Source organism: Phyllobates terribilis, unplaced genomic scaffold (assembly GCF_046119375.1).
Source record: "Phyllobates terribilis strain yellow unplaced genomic scaffold, ASM4611937v1 Scaffold_5__5_contigs__length_657084704, whole genome shotgun sequence".
In the NCBI taxonomy this organism is placed as follows: Eukaryota; Metazoa; Chordata; class Amphibia; order Anura; family Dendrobatidae; genus Phyllobates; species Phyllobates terribilis.
In genome coordinates this window covers 148169122-148185908 of record NW_027362765.1, presented here as the reverse complement: position 1 = coordinate 148185908, position 16787 = coordinate 148169122, and the positions used below count along the sequence as shown (strand labels likewise).

General features: G+C 41.7%; 1 protein-coding gene across 9 annotated transcripts in view; it reads right to left on the bottom strand.

The window, feature by feature from the left end:
• The window catches only part of TANC2 (tetratricopeptide repeat, ankyrin repeat and coiled-coil containing 2), a 483567-nt gene that overhangs the window by 110741 nt on the left and 356039 nt on the right, over window positions 1–16787 (bottom strand). The window lies entirely within an intron of this gene.

Genomic DNA, 16787 nt, shown 5'->3' with positions numbered 1-16787 from the left:
TGACTCCGTTCGTTTTTTATTTCTCTTCTGTGACTACATTTTTCAGAATTCCGGCTTGAAACTCGGTGACTTTTCCTCAAATATGATGTGAAAAAAGATTTTGTGAGAATAAATAATTTTGGTGAAAAATTTGCGTGTTTTTTTCAAAATTTACCAAGAACTACTGAAGGGAGTCATTTTGACTCCCTACTATATTTTGAGGTCCTTTTGTCACTAAATGTTGCTATAAAGTTTTGTGCATAATTTTTTCACTCTGTCTTATTTACCCTGATGTTCATATAGATGTAGTTCAATTTACATGTCAACTTTTCACATTTTCCTTGTGTTTTACCTGCTTGTATTACTGTGTAATGCTGAACAAACTCTATCTGATGAGGAGCTAGATGCATTCATTGCGATATTCTATGCTCGTGGAATATCTGGCACGAACCGTCACTCGATTAGCAGTATTTGGTGTAATGACTGGGGAATACCGTTTTGCAAAGCGACAATGTCTAGGGACCGCTTTGTTGAAATTATGAGGTTTCTCAGATTTGATGAGAAATCTACTCGATCGGAGAGACTGCAAACGGACAAGTTTGCTCTATTTTCTACTGTGTGGGACAGGTTTATTGAAAATTGTATTGCGTGTTACAAACCTGGCCCATACATAATGGTGGATGAGCAACATTTCCCAAGCAAAACTAGGTGTCCATTCACGCAGTACATGCCTTCCAAACCAGATAAATATGGCCACAAATATTGGCTAGCTGTTGATAAGAGGAGCAAATATCTGGCAAATGGCTTCCCTTATCTAGGCAAAGATGACACACGCCGTGCTGAGGACCGTTTAGCTGACCATGTGGTAATGAAGTTATTGGACCCGTTTTTGAAAAAAGGTCGCAATGTTACAACCGATAATTATTTTACTTCAGTAAAATTAGCTAAACAGCTAAAAAGCAAAGGAACAACCATCGTGGGAACACTGAACAAGATAAGGCGAGAAGTGCCTAAAGAAATAAAATCCATGAAAGAGGAATTGTACAACACTAAAGTGTTTAGAAATGAAGACAATTTTACACTTACAGTATATCAAGGAAAGCCCAACAAAAATGTTGTCATTTTGAGTTCCGTCCATCCAGATGTTGTTGTTGCGTCTGATTCCGCTAAAAAAACTCCAGAAACGGTAAAGTTTTACAATGAAACAAAATATGGAGTAGATGTAGTGGATCAGATGGCATGAAAATATACCACACGAACATGCACAAGGAGATGGCCTGTTCATGCATTTGAAAATGCCTTAGACTTTGCGGGTATAAATGCATGGATAATATTCAAGGAGATTACCCACCAAAAAATGTCACGCAAGGCATTTTTGCAAACGCTTGTGAGAGAGTTGAGTGGTCCTTATGTCACAGATAGGGAAAAGGGTTCCACGTCCCAAGTTTCTACATGCTCAGAAGTGATGGTTCAAACAAAATTTTGCCAGATCAAAGAAAAGTGCAAGAAAAATAGATCTGTCGGAAATTGTAAGACTTGTGGTAAGTCTTTGTGTGGGCAATGTACTGCCATAAATCAAAGGCAATGCCTAAAATGCGAAACACCAAATGTTTAGAAGGTGAATTCTGCGCCATATTTTCATTTTTATGCTCCTCCACCTACATTTTCTCTGCTTTTTGTTCTTCAGTTGTTGTTTATATGTGTGCACTTGAATAAAAAAAAATGTTTGAAAAACGTCTATTATAATTATTGTTATTTTCTGTAGAAAAATAAGAAAAGCAGAAAAAAAACAATCAAAAGCATTACTGTTGGATCTCACAATAATAATACATTACAAAAAATATAATTATTAATAAATAACCACAAATGAAACTCTAAAAATAAACAAAAACAAGCAAGGAGTCAAAATGACTCCTTTCAGTAGTTCTAGGCGGGGTCACGAGTCCAGTAGTCCTAGTGTTAAAAATTCACCTGAAACAAGCGTATTGAATCTACCTAGACATGCTATGAACCCGAGATACCGTAGATTAGGTTACCCTTCAGATCCTTCATTACCGATAGAATCAAAGTTATGACTTGGGTGGTATTACAGGGTTAAGTTGTGAAGAAACAGATCACCAATAAACAGTGATGAGGCGTTCTACATAGCGCTTCAACAAGAGGAATCAAGGAATTGATTGGATGTGGCGTTTAAGGTTCTTATTAAAGACGGCTTTGCAAATCTTTGAAGGGTTGCTATATAGAACTACCTTAATAAAATAAAAATACAGAATAAAAAAAAAAAATCAATCCATATTTTACAGCATCCTTCCAAGATGGGTAGATGTACCACCAGACAGAAATAGCAAAATAGCAAAGCCTTACTTAGAAAATAGGCAGGCCAAATAATCAATTAAAAGGTCTTAATAAAATATTACCGCTGCGGCTGTATCCCGGCAGCAGTGTCATTACCAGGACCCGGCTGCTAGGCCAACACTAATCAGCTCAATGAGAGACAAACAAAAATCCTATATAACCATAGTAACCAGGACGGTCACCGATGAATGCAGGTTACGGAGGAGCTGTTTATGGCCGCTCTGTCACCACTGGGTTTTGGTCCCGTGAAGTCAATAAGAAAGAAATCATCGGGACAAGAACTGGACTCATCCTATAGTGACACTTATGTACAGCAGGGTTCAGCTGGTTGTGCGCAACACCTCCATATTTAATAGTGTAATGTCACAGAGGACGCCATGTCTACACCACCCTCCGAGAACAATTCACTACTCAGTAAAAGGGGGTTGTCCGACGGCAGAAAAGGCCATTATGGTTTTCAAATGTAAAATAGATACTTATTTTAAGGTGTTGTGCAGTGCCTCATACTTCCAGGAGAGAAGGTGCAGCCCACCATGCCTGACAGTTGCTGACCGTTTAGTTTCTCGGCAGGTATGGTGCGCTTGCCTTATTAATTAAAATAGGACGTGTGCACAACACCTGGCCGGCATCATGCGTCTGTCTCAACAACTGTTCAGCAAGATCATCTCACCACATCTATTTGAGTCAGCCCCTCTGTCATGGCTTTGATAGAGGAGGGGGCTGGCTCAGCCGCCAGTCCCGGTCAGGACATTACTATTTATAAGTTTAGACCTTCTGAGACTACATGACTGGCACTGGTACTGAACATTTCTGGTTGGGAATTGTAGCTAAAGAGTGGTGCTCTGTAGTAGGGGATGTCCCTCCAAATAATAGCACAAATTATCACTTAAATATGCAATTAATTTGTCAGCGTGTGGAAAAAGAAAGGACAGCTAATGTTTTGATCTATCCCAGACCTTCATCACAGCCTAAGTCCTATGGTTAATAGCAGATACAGGGATCGACTAATTGCATATTTAAAGGAGTTGTCCCATGAACATAGTAATATTACATGATGTATCAATTTAAAATCTAAGATCCACAATTGGATGTGTTTAAAAAATGTTCCTGTGCTGAGATAATCTTATAAATGTGCCCCTGCTGTGTACTGTGTAATGGCTGTGTCTGACCATACAGGGACATAGTCTGATCATACCACATCTCCTGGGCAGGTGAGGAAGCAAAAGAGTATACAGAAAGGACAGCACAGGATCGCAAATAATTCTGTGAGGTAAAACATTTCCATGCTTGTTTTTAAGAAATGTTTTACCTCATAGAAAGAATCAGCTGTGATCCCCTGCAGTAATGTTAATATACTCTTTTGCTTCCTCCCCTGTCCAGGAGCTGTGGTATGATCAGACCATGTTCCTGTATGGTCAGACACAGCCATTACACAGTACACAGCAGAGGCACATTTATAAGATTATCTCAGCACAGGAACAATTTTTTTTTAACACATCCAATTGTGGAACTTATTTTTATTCCAAGATCTAATGATTGATATAAACTTTGTTCATGGGAAAACCCTCTTGAGTATAATGGCATTTTGCACTATTTTTTTGGACTGTGCTTATGCAGACACCCCATGAATAAAGGTAGGCAATGTGCCAGAAAAGCATTGCTGGTAGATTTTCCTTAAAATCTTAGATTCCTAAATAAAGTATTGAAGATCTTTTATCACCTGCTGAGCCGGTCTGGACCTAGCTTTCTTTTCAGATTATTTATTTTACATATAGAAAACAATGAGCTTTTTTTTTTTAAAGGTGGATAGAAATCCGCTTTAAGTCCACCTATTACAATGTCATCAACAGTGCCCCTTCCCAACCTACCCCAACAATGCCAGTAATCACACAGTTCACCTAACAAAGCATGACCGGTTGTGTCGTGGGTCCTGGTGTAACACTGGCTAGGAGTGATGGTCACGTTGTCAATGTTACAGTCGGAATCAATGACCCCCACCTAACAGCGGAAATGGCCAAGCAGGCCGCGGAGTTCCAGAAACACAGTGGACAACTGGAGTTATCAATTCAACCCTGGACCAACTCATTATAATCTGTATACAGACTGATCAGTATATAGCTACATCGTCGCAGGTAGTTTGTGAAAAACATACAACCACACAAAAATACTAGCCACACATAGGTCCGTTTAAAGGGTAGACCCACTATTCGGAAAAGTCAACTTTGGCACGTTTCCTCTGCAAATGAAAAAGGTTAGTCCAGATGTAAGCTTCATAGTACATAGCAACAAAACCCGAGTCATCATTCATGTCAGTCACCATCCTCCACCTCTGTTTGAAAGTGACCGACCACAAAGAGATAAGAAGAATAGATAAAGCATTTGTGCATGAAGATATTGATATTCAGCTCATCATCTCTTTGCAACCACTTTCTATGTAATGACTAACCTCCTCCTTCCCATTATCTGTGTTCATCATCCTCCTCCCACCAACACGATACAGAAGAACAGGAAAATGAGACTCGCTTGCTCATACTTCAAACCAGCAGTCCCCAGAGAATGCATCACCAGTGTCCTACAGAGACAGCCCACAAACCAAATCTAATGGACATCAGACTGTCCGGGAACTCAGCGCATCTCATCATTGCCAACACAACCCATCAATCCTAAGTGTGCCATATGGACTCCAGGACAAGGATAACCAGAGACACAACAAGGAAAACCCACAACACTGCCTAGAGCAGGGTTCCCCAAATCCAGTCCTCAAGGACCACCAACAGGCCATGTTTTCAGGATTTCCGTAGTATTGCTCAGATGATAATTCCATCACCTGCACAGGCAATTATTCCATCACCTGAGCAATACTAAGGAAATCCTGAAAACATGACCTGTTGGTGGGCCTTGAGGACTAGAGTTGGGGAACACTGGCTTAGAGGAATTAATGAATTCCTGGAGCTTTACTAGAAATGTGCACGTAAATATAATAGAATTATTTTATTAGTAAGTAGATTTTCATCTGAAAGACAAATATGGCATATCATCGTGATCGATGGGCATATGGCCACATGGAATTGGCCAATAAAAGCAAGTTCTATGGGAAATACGAAAGCAACAAAGATCATTACTCATAGATGGTAATGGATGGGAAGGGTCAGACGATCAATAAAAGCAATTCTTGAACGATCGATCGAAGGACATGCTTTAACATATAGCAATCATCATATATTCGCTTGTAGTTTCTCCTCCCATACTTTTTCCATTAAAAACAACAGGTAGATGCCGGTTCACACGGGTGGATGTGCTGCAGACCAACAATGATTTGTATGACCAGATAAAACATGAAATCGACGATCATCAAGCAAATTATCAGTGATCGTTGCTCACTGAACATATTCACATCAATGGCCGGGAACGATCATTCGGGTGATTATCGTCCAATACCATAGGTCCTTTACTAATTTGCAGAACAAAGTTTAGAAGGAATGCACACCGATTTTTCAAACAGTTTGCACCAGTATTCCAGCATAAAACTGTGGGAAATGGTGCTAACTTTTTTTTAGCAACTCACAGGTGAACAATAATGTCACTTTTTGCATTTTTTTTACGCTAAAGCTCTGAGAACTTTTTGAAAAATGAATGGAGCTTAGTAAGGAGCGGCTTGGTTGGACACAGATGACAAATTCATCATCATAATTTCATAAAGGGAACTTGTCAGGTTGGATAATGCCATTAACCTGCAGATATAGGTTTGATCTGCAGGTTAATAGTGTTATGAAAGTGTGGTACACGGGAGAAAATTAATTTTACACCTCCTGGGAGCTGCCGGCTTTCAGTCATGTATATGTGGCTGCAGTCATCACTCACTACACTGAGTGGCAGCTATAAGTACGTCTCTTCAATGACAGCTGGCACTGCACGGCTGAGCGAGCTGTCAATCAGAGTGCCGATGCATACTTACAGCTGCCGATCACAGTGCTGTACGCAGTAACTGGAGCCACGCCGGCACAAATGACTGAAAGCTGGTAGCTTCCAGGAGGAACAAAGTTCATTTTCTCCAGGGTTTTGCACTTTCAGTACAATGGTTGGGCACCTTTCTTAAACAGTAGATTAATCCAATATCGGCATGTTAACAGCGTTATCCAACCTGAGAGGTTCACTTTAAGGCTGAAAGAAAACACAAGTTCATCAAGTTCAACCTATAACCCAACATGATGATAGGGAGGAAGGCAAAAGCCCCATGAAGGAGAAGGTAAATGCCCTGTATTAGGGTAAAATTAGTGTTGAGTGAGTATGTTCTGTTCCGAGAATGCTCGGGCCGAGCTCCAAGTATTTACAGCTACTCGGTGATATGGTTGAATCGCTCCCGTGTGCATGATTTGCAACTGTTTGACAGCTTTATTACATGTGAGGAATGTGTAAGAAATAGACATTCCTCCCATGTAATAAAGCTGTCAAACAGTTGCAAATCATGCACACGGGAGCGATTCAACCATGTCACCGAGCAGCCGTAAATACTCGGAGCTCGACCCGAGCATACTCGGCGAAAGGGTTAATAGAACATACTCACTCAACACTAGGTAAAATGCCTTCCCAATACCAAATATTGCAATCAGACCAATTCCCTTGGTCAACATCCCATCACGAAATCTAGTACACATAACCCTTAAGGCCATCCAGGTCCTCCTTGAACTTGTTTAGTGAATTACAAAATGTTGCAGCAAAAAGTTTGATAGTTTACAAAAAGTAGCGTAAATTACTACATAAATGGACTCCAGGCCATGACGGGAGTATGTCACTTATGCTGGCGCATGGCAGCTGAAAGATGCAGTAACTTCATTAAGAGGCACAAAATGTTTTAGCCACCAGTCTTGATGAACTGGGGCCACAAATCTTTTTTTAAGCCACATTTGAGCATTAAAAACCTTTTCTAAATAAAATGAAAAGAATAAAAAAAAAGTAAAGAAATAATAATAAAAACTGCAGAATTTTTGTAAAAAAGTGGGACTTCGGCCCCTTTGTAAGATGGAATGGTGGTTTTACCGGCTAACATCCTTCAATCCAGCTGTCTCAGAAATACATACCCAAGACACTATAGCAGAATGTATTATTGTAGGTTGAGGACTAGTAAATGTTAATTTAAGGGGGGAAATCTTTATCATTTTTAAGTATAATCGAGTGGGTTGAACGCTGGTTTAAGGGATAAGTCAAGTCATAACTGCATAAAAACAATTCTGCAACCGATAATAAACTATCAGTACCGGCCCATATATAATAAGGCCGATACGCAGTTACAGTACTGGAAACTCAGACATTGGAGTCCACAAAACGCTTCAGTGCATCATCTGTGCCCTGTGCCAGTAAGATGTGACAGGCTCCATGTGTGAAAGGATGCAGAGAGTGGCAGAGTTCACATTGTCAGAAGTGTGATAATAGGGTACGGGCGAGTCTAGCTGCAGCGAGCACGGGGCTCGGAGGTTCCAGTGCCAAGCTGATAGCGAAACGGAAGAGGAGGGGGGTCTTCATTACAAATCGCAGCCTGTTGCTATGGAAAGGTCATGGAAGGACAACAGCCTCTTCCAGGGAGAGTTGGCAATGTGTCCAATATTATCCAGCAGAGGACTGACTCACCCCCAGCGCCATTCTGCAGTAATAGCTGGATCTTCACAGCCCATAGGATGCTCGTGTGTCTCTGAGCCGTAATCGAGGCGAGACATGACAGCCGCCTCTGCCAGGCCCTCACACAGCCCGGTGTTTCCTAGATCCGCTTCACCGACCCTATCAAATGGGATGAATGGAGGATGATTGAGACATTTTCCTTGGTGCAATTTAATGAGGCTTGTCACGCATCATGTACAGGACATGGGCTATGTCATCCTGTCATCTGTAAACTGCGCGGCCTGGAACATGGAGCGTGGTGGACACATCGACAGGGTCGTAGCGACACTTGTTACTAAGAAGGCCAAGTGTATAAACCACAGCAATAAAAACTCAAATCGCAACAGTATATGGACACAAAAAAACTTGTGATTTCAGCACCTTATAGACCATCATACAGGCTGCCATAACAAATGCCGGCAGTATTACAAGGAGCCTAACATCTTTTATTAAAGGGAACCTGTCACCAAGAAAATGCTGTCAAGTCTGCCAACAGCATTTTATTGAACAGATTAATATTTAGGTTTGTGGCAAAAAGATTCAGTATGACATTCCTTTAAATCTTTGCTCCTTTTGTGCTTAATAGTCCGGTGGGCGGTCCTATTCAATGCGTGACACCACCCACTGGACTCCTAAGCTTAAAATGAACATAGATTTAAAATTTATGTTTATTCTGAATATTTTCCCACAAATTAGTATCCTGCTCCTATACATTGTATAGTAGGATTCTGACAAGTTCCCTTTAAGAAATATATGAGATGGGATTTTTAACCCTATTTACTGGGATTCAGTAGATTAAATGCTTACCAGTGGTCCATACAAGTCAATGGAACTTCAACCATTCTGTTAAAGCTGGTCAAGCAGAAAGAATTGAAGAAACGAACAAGTATTAAGAGAGTGGTGCACAGTAATGTGACTGGTTAGTGCATTCAATAAAACAGAAACTTCAGGGGTGGAGCACTGCTCACACACTAGGGGGCTTTATGTATCTAAACCAGCAAGATGAATCAGTTCTTAGGAAAACTGTCCAGAAACAAACATTACAAAAAGGTCTTTTCTGATTGAGGCCCCACCATCGTTCATGACCTCACTGTTCTTTATTATAATGATATATAGAATTTTATCATCCAGAACAGGTAGAAATGTCAGATGATCAATCTGTACGCCATGTGGTTATAGAAGAAATAGAGCAGCGGTGGGTTCAGTCACGAGGCAGAACCAGGTAATATTAGAGAAAAGATTAAAGCTTAATTCCTCTTAAACCCGAGCGCTCAGGTTTGAGAGCAGCTAAATGGGTTTTTCTACCATAAATACTGATGACATATGAATTACATGATCTGTAGGGGGCCAACACGTGGTTCAGGAGAAGCTCTAACACAGGGGGAGGAAAATGTGAAACAGCTGCTGCATTTTACCAAATGTTGTAGCCTACTTGATCTAGGAATCAATGGCGGTTTGGGTGAACGGTTATTGAGTTTTAAGAATAATAGAATATCATTATGCTATCAATGTTTAAGTTGTGAAAACCCCTCTAATCACAGTTGTCCCGCACCAAGAAGTAACACAAAGTTCATATTTATAAAGCAGTAGGAGAGATTTTTCCAATTCATCCCCAGTGGCATCTGACACACGTGCAATGAAGTGTGGTGTACCGGCATCGGCTTCACCCGCGTATGCACCAGAGTTGGCCTTGAATGATGACTTACAGCACATAGACCAGGAAACAAGTCAGGAAGCGAATGGGACTGCATGACTCTTCACCGGAATGGCACCGCCCAGATGACTCTTGAGCTGGTAATGATCTAGCGCAGGGTTCCTCAACTCCAGTCCTCAAGGCCATGTTTTCAGGCTTTCCTTAGTATTGCTCAGGTGATGGAATTATTGCCTGTGCAGGTGATGGAATTATCACCTGAGCAATACTAAGGAAATCCTGAAAACATGACCTGTTGGTGGGCCTTGAGGACTGGAGTTGGGGAAACCTGATCTAGCGCATGCACTATTGGATTGGAACACCCATTTTCTACACATAGGCCTAATTTTATTAAGGGGATATGATGAGTAATCTATGGGAAAGATGAACAATGCAGAAGCGGTAGGATGGGAAAATAAAGTCAAAGGTTTCCTTCAAACTAATGGAATGATTTAGACGTAAGGAACAAAAGTTGAAACCATCTAGAATTTCCATGACTGGAAAAATAAGGGCTCAGCAGGGTTTTGAGACAAATATAGATTTCACTTGATCTTGGTTAGATGCCATTTTGATAATTACATTTTCTGGTAAGAACTTTGTTCCGACCAGGACAGCTATATCAGCCCTTCATTGCAGGGACACTGAAAAAAGCAGCCTACAGGCAAAGATTTCGGGACTGCTGTTGGCACAGAGACTGGTTCATGTACTATAGTACGTCCACAAGATATGTGCATGGCCTCCTTGCCATTTAGTTGGTGGCTACCTCATCTGGTGGACTGGGAGCTCATGGTGTATACAATCACCTCATAGGCAGGGGACTAACCTGTCAGACATTTATAGCATATTCTGTGGTCATATCAAATACCTGGGATGGGAACCCCCATTGATATACAAAATCCGTAATTTTTGGACTTTTAGTAAATCAATATTGTTAATATTGCATTCGTTGGGAGTTAAAATCACTAATTACAGCAGGAAATAATGAAGTAAATGCCAAGACCAGAGATCCTTTGAACCTAATGCTTATGTATCAGGTGCACTGTCCGGCTGTAGGGCCAAGGAGCTTGCAGTCTAGACTCTTCAGAGGTTAACATACATTGCTTTGCTTGTCCACAAAGCAACTGCAGTCTGCAGCTCCTATTATACTAATCTCTGCCCACTCACTTCTTTTACTGCATCAATAATTCCACCTACATCTCAGCTCCAGTCTTCTCTATACATCCACCCACCCCCCTACCCTAATACGAAGGCCTACATCCCTGGCCCTGACCTACATCGAGTCACCCCCCCAAGGCAAACAACCAGAAATACTGGTGTAAAGTGAATTGACAAAGAAGGAGCTATATGTGGAGCACCGCTCGCAAGAGAGACATTTGTAACGTAGAACAATCTCTACACGCAGCTTTCAAGAGGGTAGATGTCTCTATTGTTTAAAGACGCAATCTACATTTCCTAAGGATTCATTTTGGCTATACATGGGTTGCATGCATCAGCCGCATTTCTTGGGAGCTTGAGTGGCACAGAATGGCTTGTCATCCGTCACTGTACCTACACAATAGGTGGCTTTATTGCTACTAATGAATTGTCTACTGCTCAGAAAGTGTGACCAATCGCATGACGCAAGATCGATCACCCAATGTGCATATCATAAGTGATATACAGACGTGTACGTATTATATACATGTAACCATCCGGGAAAAATACAGAAATACATAAGCCAACCTCACGGTGGATCACATGCGTAGCTAAACACTCACTGAAAACCCCCAGATGGCAGATGAACGCCAAGATGCACATTCTGCTACGTCAAGATGCAGCAGGTGAAGTAGCAGAACGCAAGCCCATGTTCCTGAGATGACAGAATCTGTATTTGCTGGAAAGCTACTGAATTTACAGATAATGACAAAGGAGGGGGGCTAGGTAGGGAATGAGGGGGTGGATGTCAGCGGAGAAAAGCTGTAACGCACTTTGTAACACAAATTGAATATTTTGGAAATGCCTAGATCTCCAGATCTGTGAATGTTTGTTAGGTGGTCTCCTAGTTTTTTGTTCAAACAGAAATGTTGGACCCAAAGAAATGAGACTTTAGTTGATGAAAATGAATGATATCAACCAAAAGAATAGTCCACTGGTAAAGCTCAAGAACGAACACTCGTTTTATCCCACCAGTGATAACCATCATAGAGAATGAAAAGAAGTCATCCGTGGTTGATACTTATGGCCAAAAGATGTTTTGTCCAATGAAAGATCTTTCACCCATGAACGATCTTTGGTTGTTAGAATTTCCCCAGAACGACTGTTTGCTCACTTCCAGGTGTCATTAAACATGTAGCACCTGGCTGATCTACTGTAAAGGGCAATCTGGACTAATAGGAGTAGAGTTGCATTGGCATACCAGAGGATCGTTCGCTCCTTCAATGGTTGTTCAACCAAATGACTATCTAATGTGTCCCATGGCACCAACAGAATGATGATCTCGAAGAAAGATAATTGGTAGATGAAAGTTCTTCACATTTTCAAACATGTCAGACCTCATATAAAATGCTGATTGTCTGTCAACAGTTAGCAAAAACAGTCTCTCATAGTTAAATTTCAATCGACGAACGTTCATTATCAATAAGATAGTCCTTTTCAACTGTAGTCTCATGTGTATGGGCGCTTCTACAGTCACACAATGACTCCATACTTGTACAGAAGACCCCCAAAAAATTAAAAAGGGCATTTTTTTACAACATCAGAGCATGACAGATACTGACTAATCGCACATACCTGTCGAAATGTTGTTAATTTTTGTAAGGTGCTGTAATTGAAAAAGGCATTTATGTCAAATGACAGATCGGCATCCAACCAATGAAAGACCAAATTATACCACAGATGACAAAATAAACAGGCGATCTTTTGTACTTTCACGGCAACATCATCTAAGATATCAACGTTCACAGACCAACCATGAATTACAAATCATTCAGAAAACATCCATCTTAAATGGTTGTGTTTAAACCTGCTGACACTAGACGACTGCCGATCAGCTACTTGTTTGCTGACTGTTGATCATTTAAAGGGATTGTCCACTACTCAGACAACCCCTTTCAATTGCTATATTCACTATTATAAAACAATAGCCTATACTCCATGAAGCACTTGAAAGATGGGGCTCGCATGGCAATGTCACAAGCTCCTGTAATAGACTGTTTTGTTAGTATATGCGGCCATTGTTCTTGGCATCATCGTTCCTGTTTACACAGGATAATGTGCTGCCGAGAACAATGATCTTTTGATCAAACCAAAAGATCATTTCTCCCAGCTAAAGACGGTCAGATGATCGACAGCCTGGACAAATTGAATGATTATTATAAGACGAGCATTCCTGGGAACGTTCTTTCACGATAGTCGTGCAGTGTAAATGGATCTTTAACACCAACTTATAATATTTGCACTATGTAGTGATGAAGAAAATAATCAGATTAGATTACTAATCTTATCTGTTAATTTCCGCTTTCATGCAGTTGCCATATTGTTCACACTAGTGAGTGGGTCCTGAGAAAATAGGGATTTAATCATGTAACCCGTGAACTTGCCTCCACTAATGAGACAACACGGTAAACACATGTATGTAGATCCTCATTATCAAATATGTGACCTGAGGAACAGCGTGAAGATCCCAACTATAATAACCAAAACAAGGTCCCATAAATCTCCATCTCATTCATGTTCAAGCCTAAGGCAAGATGCACAGTTAATATGACGGACAACGACAAACCAATGCAGGTCAGGAATACAAGATAATGAAGCAGCTGTAGAAGACATTATATTAAATGAGACCCAACAAGTATTATAGTAAATAAGAATAAGGATAATTTATCTCCTATTTACTTCTCAAGTTCCTGGCTTACTCCTAATAAATGAATATAGCTGCTCTCGCCTGATCTGTGTCACCGGCTGGATAGATACACGCCACATGACCTTTAATCCAGCGCTGAGTATCTTGTATCTCATAGTGATCAATGAACCACCTTTACAAACATTCAGCAAGTGTTTATGGGCCAAGATCAATCCGACCACGTCTTAAGGGCATTGTAAAAGCCTGAACTGGTTACTGGAAATGAGAGCTGCTTAGTGTGTGATCGCAGGATTTTATTACACCAAAGATACAGAGGTACAAAGGAAAACAGGTGGGGAAAAATATTGCTGCACTGCCCACCACTGCCAGCTAGGCCTAAATGGCATGAAGAGCAGCTCTGCCCAATGCAGTCAGCTAAGCCTAAGTGACATGTAGTGAAGCACTGCCCACCGCAGTCAGCTAGGCCTAAGTGACATATAGTGCAGCACTGCCCACCGCAGTCAGCTAGGCCTAAGTGACATGTAGTGCAGCACTGCCCACCGCAGTCAGCTAGGCCTAAGTGACATGTAGTGCAGCACTGCCCACCGCAGTCAGCTAGGCCTAAATGGCATGAAGAGCAGCTCTGCCCAATGCAATCAGCTAGGCCTAAGTGACATGTAGTGTAGCACTGCCCAATGCAGTCAGCCAGGCCTAAGTGACATATAGTGCAGCACTGCCCACCGCAGTCAGCTAGGCCTAAGTGACATGTAGTGTAGTACTGCCTAATGCAGTCAGCCAGGCCTAAGTGACATATAGTGCACCACTGCCCACCGCAATCAGCTAGGCCTAAGTGACATGTAGTGTAGCACAGCCCACCACAATCAGCTAGGCCTAAGTGACATGTAGTGTAGCTCTGCCCAATGCAGTCAGTTAGGCCTAAGTGACATGAAGTGTAGCTCGGCCCAATGCAGTCAGCTAGGCCTAAGTGACATGTAGTGTAGCACTGCCCACTGAATTCAGCTAGACCTAAGTGACATATAGTGCAGCTCTTCTCACCGCAGTACGCTAGGCCTAAGTGACATGTAGTGCAGCGCTGCACAAGGCAGTCAGCTAGACCTAAGTGACATGTAGTGCAGCACTACCCAATTAAGTCAGCTAGACCTAAGTGACATGTAGTGTAGCACTGCCCACTACAATCAGCTAGACCTAAGTGACATGTAGTGCAGCTCTGCTTACCGCAGTCAGCTAGGCCTGAGTGACATGTAGTGCAGCACAGTCCAGAAAGTAAAACCGTATGGTAACTATGAACACTACCATAATTAGAGTTTTACAGATACATGCAACATTACATAATAAGATTCATTCCTTATACCCTTTATTTTCCATCCGTTTACAGTGGCATTCGCAGGCCTCATTCACAATATACACTCACAGAGCAATATTAATACAGAATTGCTCCCTACTACAATGTTGCTTTGGATATGGTTTTCCATCCCTTTAAATAAAACGTTGTTTGCTATTCCCGGATAATGTGGATAGACCTATGGCCTCGTGTGTTACAGACCGGTGTGTGCCTCGGTACATCATCATATTCTCCCACAGAAGCATGGCATACCTGGATAATATGGCACGTTATGGAACAAGCCAAAAAATAACAGGCATGTGACGGTAAAGAATGGCAGATTTCCATTGTCACCGCATAATGGACTTTTGCAATGCGGACCTGTAATACGACTGTGCACGAGGCCCCAGAGGCATGATTTGACTTGGCATCACCTGTTGGTCACAAGTGGTACTGCAGAATGGACTGAAGACCCTAAATGGATGAGACTTTCATAACAATACCAACAATCCAAGGGTATGCCAAGAGCTAATAGAATTAATGAAGTAGGAGAAAGCTGGTTGTTAAAGTGCATAATGTAAATGGAAGGCAGCGTCCAGAGCCACCAATACAAGGATTATTCCTAGAGCATTCTAGATAACGATGGAAGAACATTCCAGCCCAGCGTCGGATCATCGAGACGGACTGTAACCACAATGGATGTTCTCCAAAGCACCCACACAAATACCAATTCACTATATAAAAGCATAGCAAATCATATATGCATGCTCCAATGTCGGCTTATCGCATTATCTGTACACGCCATCGTTCAGCTGAAATGGATTGTAAGGAAGCGCAGCACGCACTTCAATACCTCACTGGTGAATTACTGCCGGAGAGGGACATCAAATCATCCATCACCATATAAAACGTAATTTCAGCCTCAAGACCATCAGTTACGGCGTGTTAAGGAGCGCGGTGCCAGGAAAGGAGCGCGGTGCCAGGAAAGGAGCGCAGCGGCTAATTGTGGGAGTATATAGGATTGTATACCTATATAAAAAAAAATAAAAAGAAATATTACGGGAGACATCACTTGGTGCCTCATCAATCAGATTGACAAATGCCTCCCAATAATGAGGGGGCAGGTTACACCTCTGTAGGTAGGAGACCACACCAATGCCAATAGCATGCACCATATAAAAAAAAAACAAACTATAAAAACACAATGTAATGCAAAATCGGTGACAGCCATTTTCTTTCAAAACGTGAAGAGCACATATATGCCTTTATGGCTGTGGTGATTGACGGCAGCATGATTTTTATTGTAATTGCAGATTAAACACCCCATCTGAAACTGGACAGAGGTCAGAGGTCAATAAAATGGCTGCCTCCAGAAGAAAGCAGCACAGCAGACAGCTATCACAAAACCGGTCCAGTTCTGGCAATGAAAAAATAATACTATGCCATCTGTAAGAAAAAGCATCCTTCATCTCCATCACATTGGCCCCGTGAATCTCGAAGGATTAGAAAATGGCTGCGGGGCCTTCAGAACAAGCTGAGGGTAGATGGATGTGCTTCTAGAAAACCTGGGGTAGGCATGCACCAATAATGCAGGCATTTTTTTGGGCAGCAGTATGACAAAACAGAATATATAGCAATACCAAATATAAAGAGTTAATTTATATGTAAACCAGTGGTGGCCTTAATATGTAGATGGCACAAACATCATGGTCAAGGGTACTATCATCTGTACAGGTCCAGAGCCACCTGGTCACCGACGGGCCAAGTGTACGGGCCGTGGTGTGCCGCACCTCGGGGCATTGAGGTCCTCCAGATCATGGAGTCATTAAGAGGCGGCTGTGGGTTTTACGTTGGCCTCCATTAAGCCTCGTGCTAACATCTGTCCATCTCAGGAATAAGTCACCAAATTTCTATAGCGATGATGACGAGAATAAGGTACGAAAAACCAC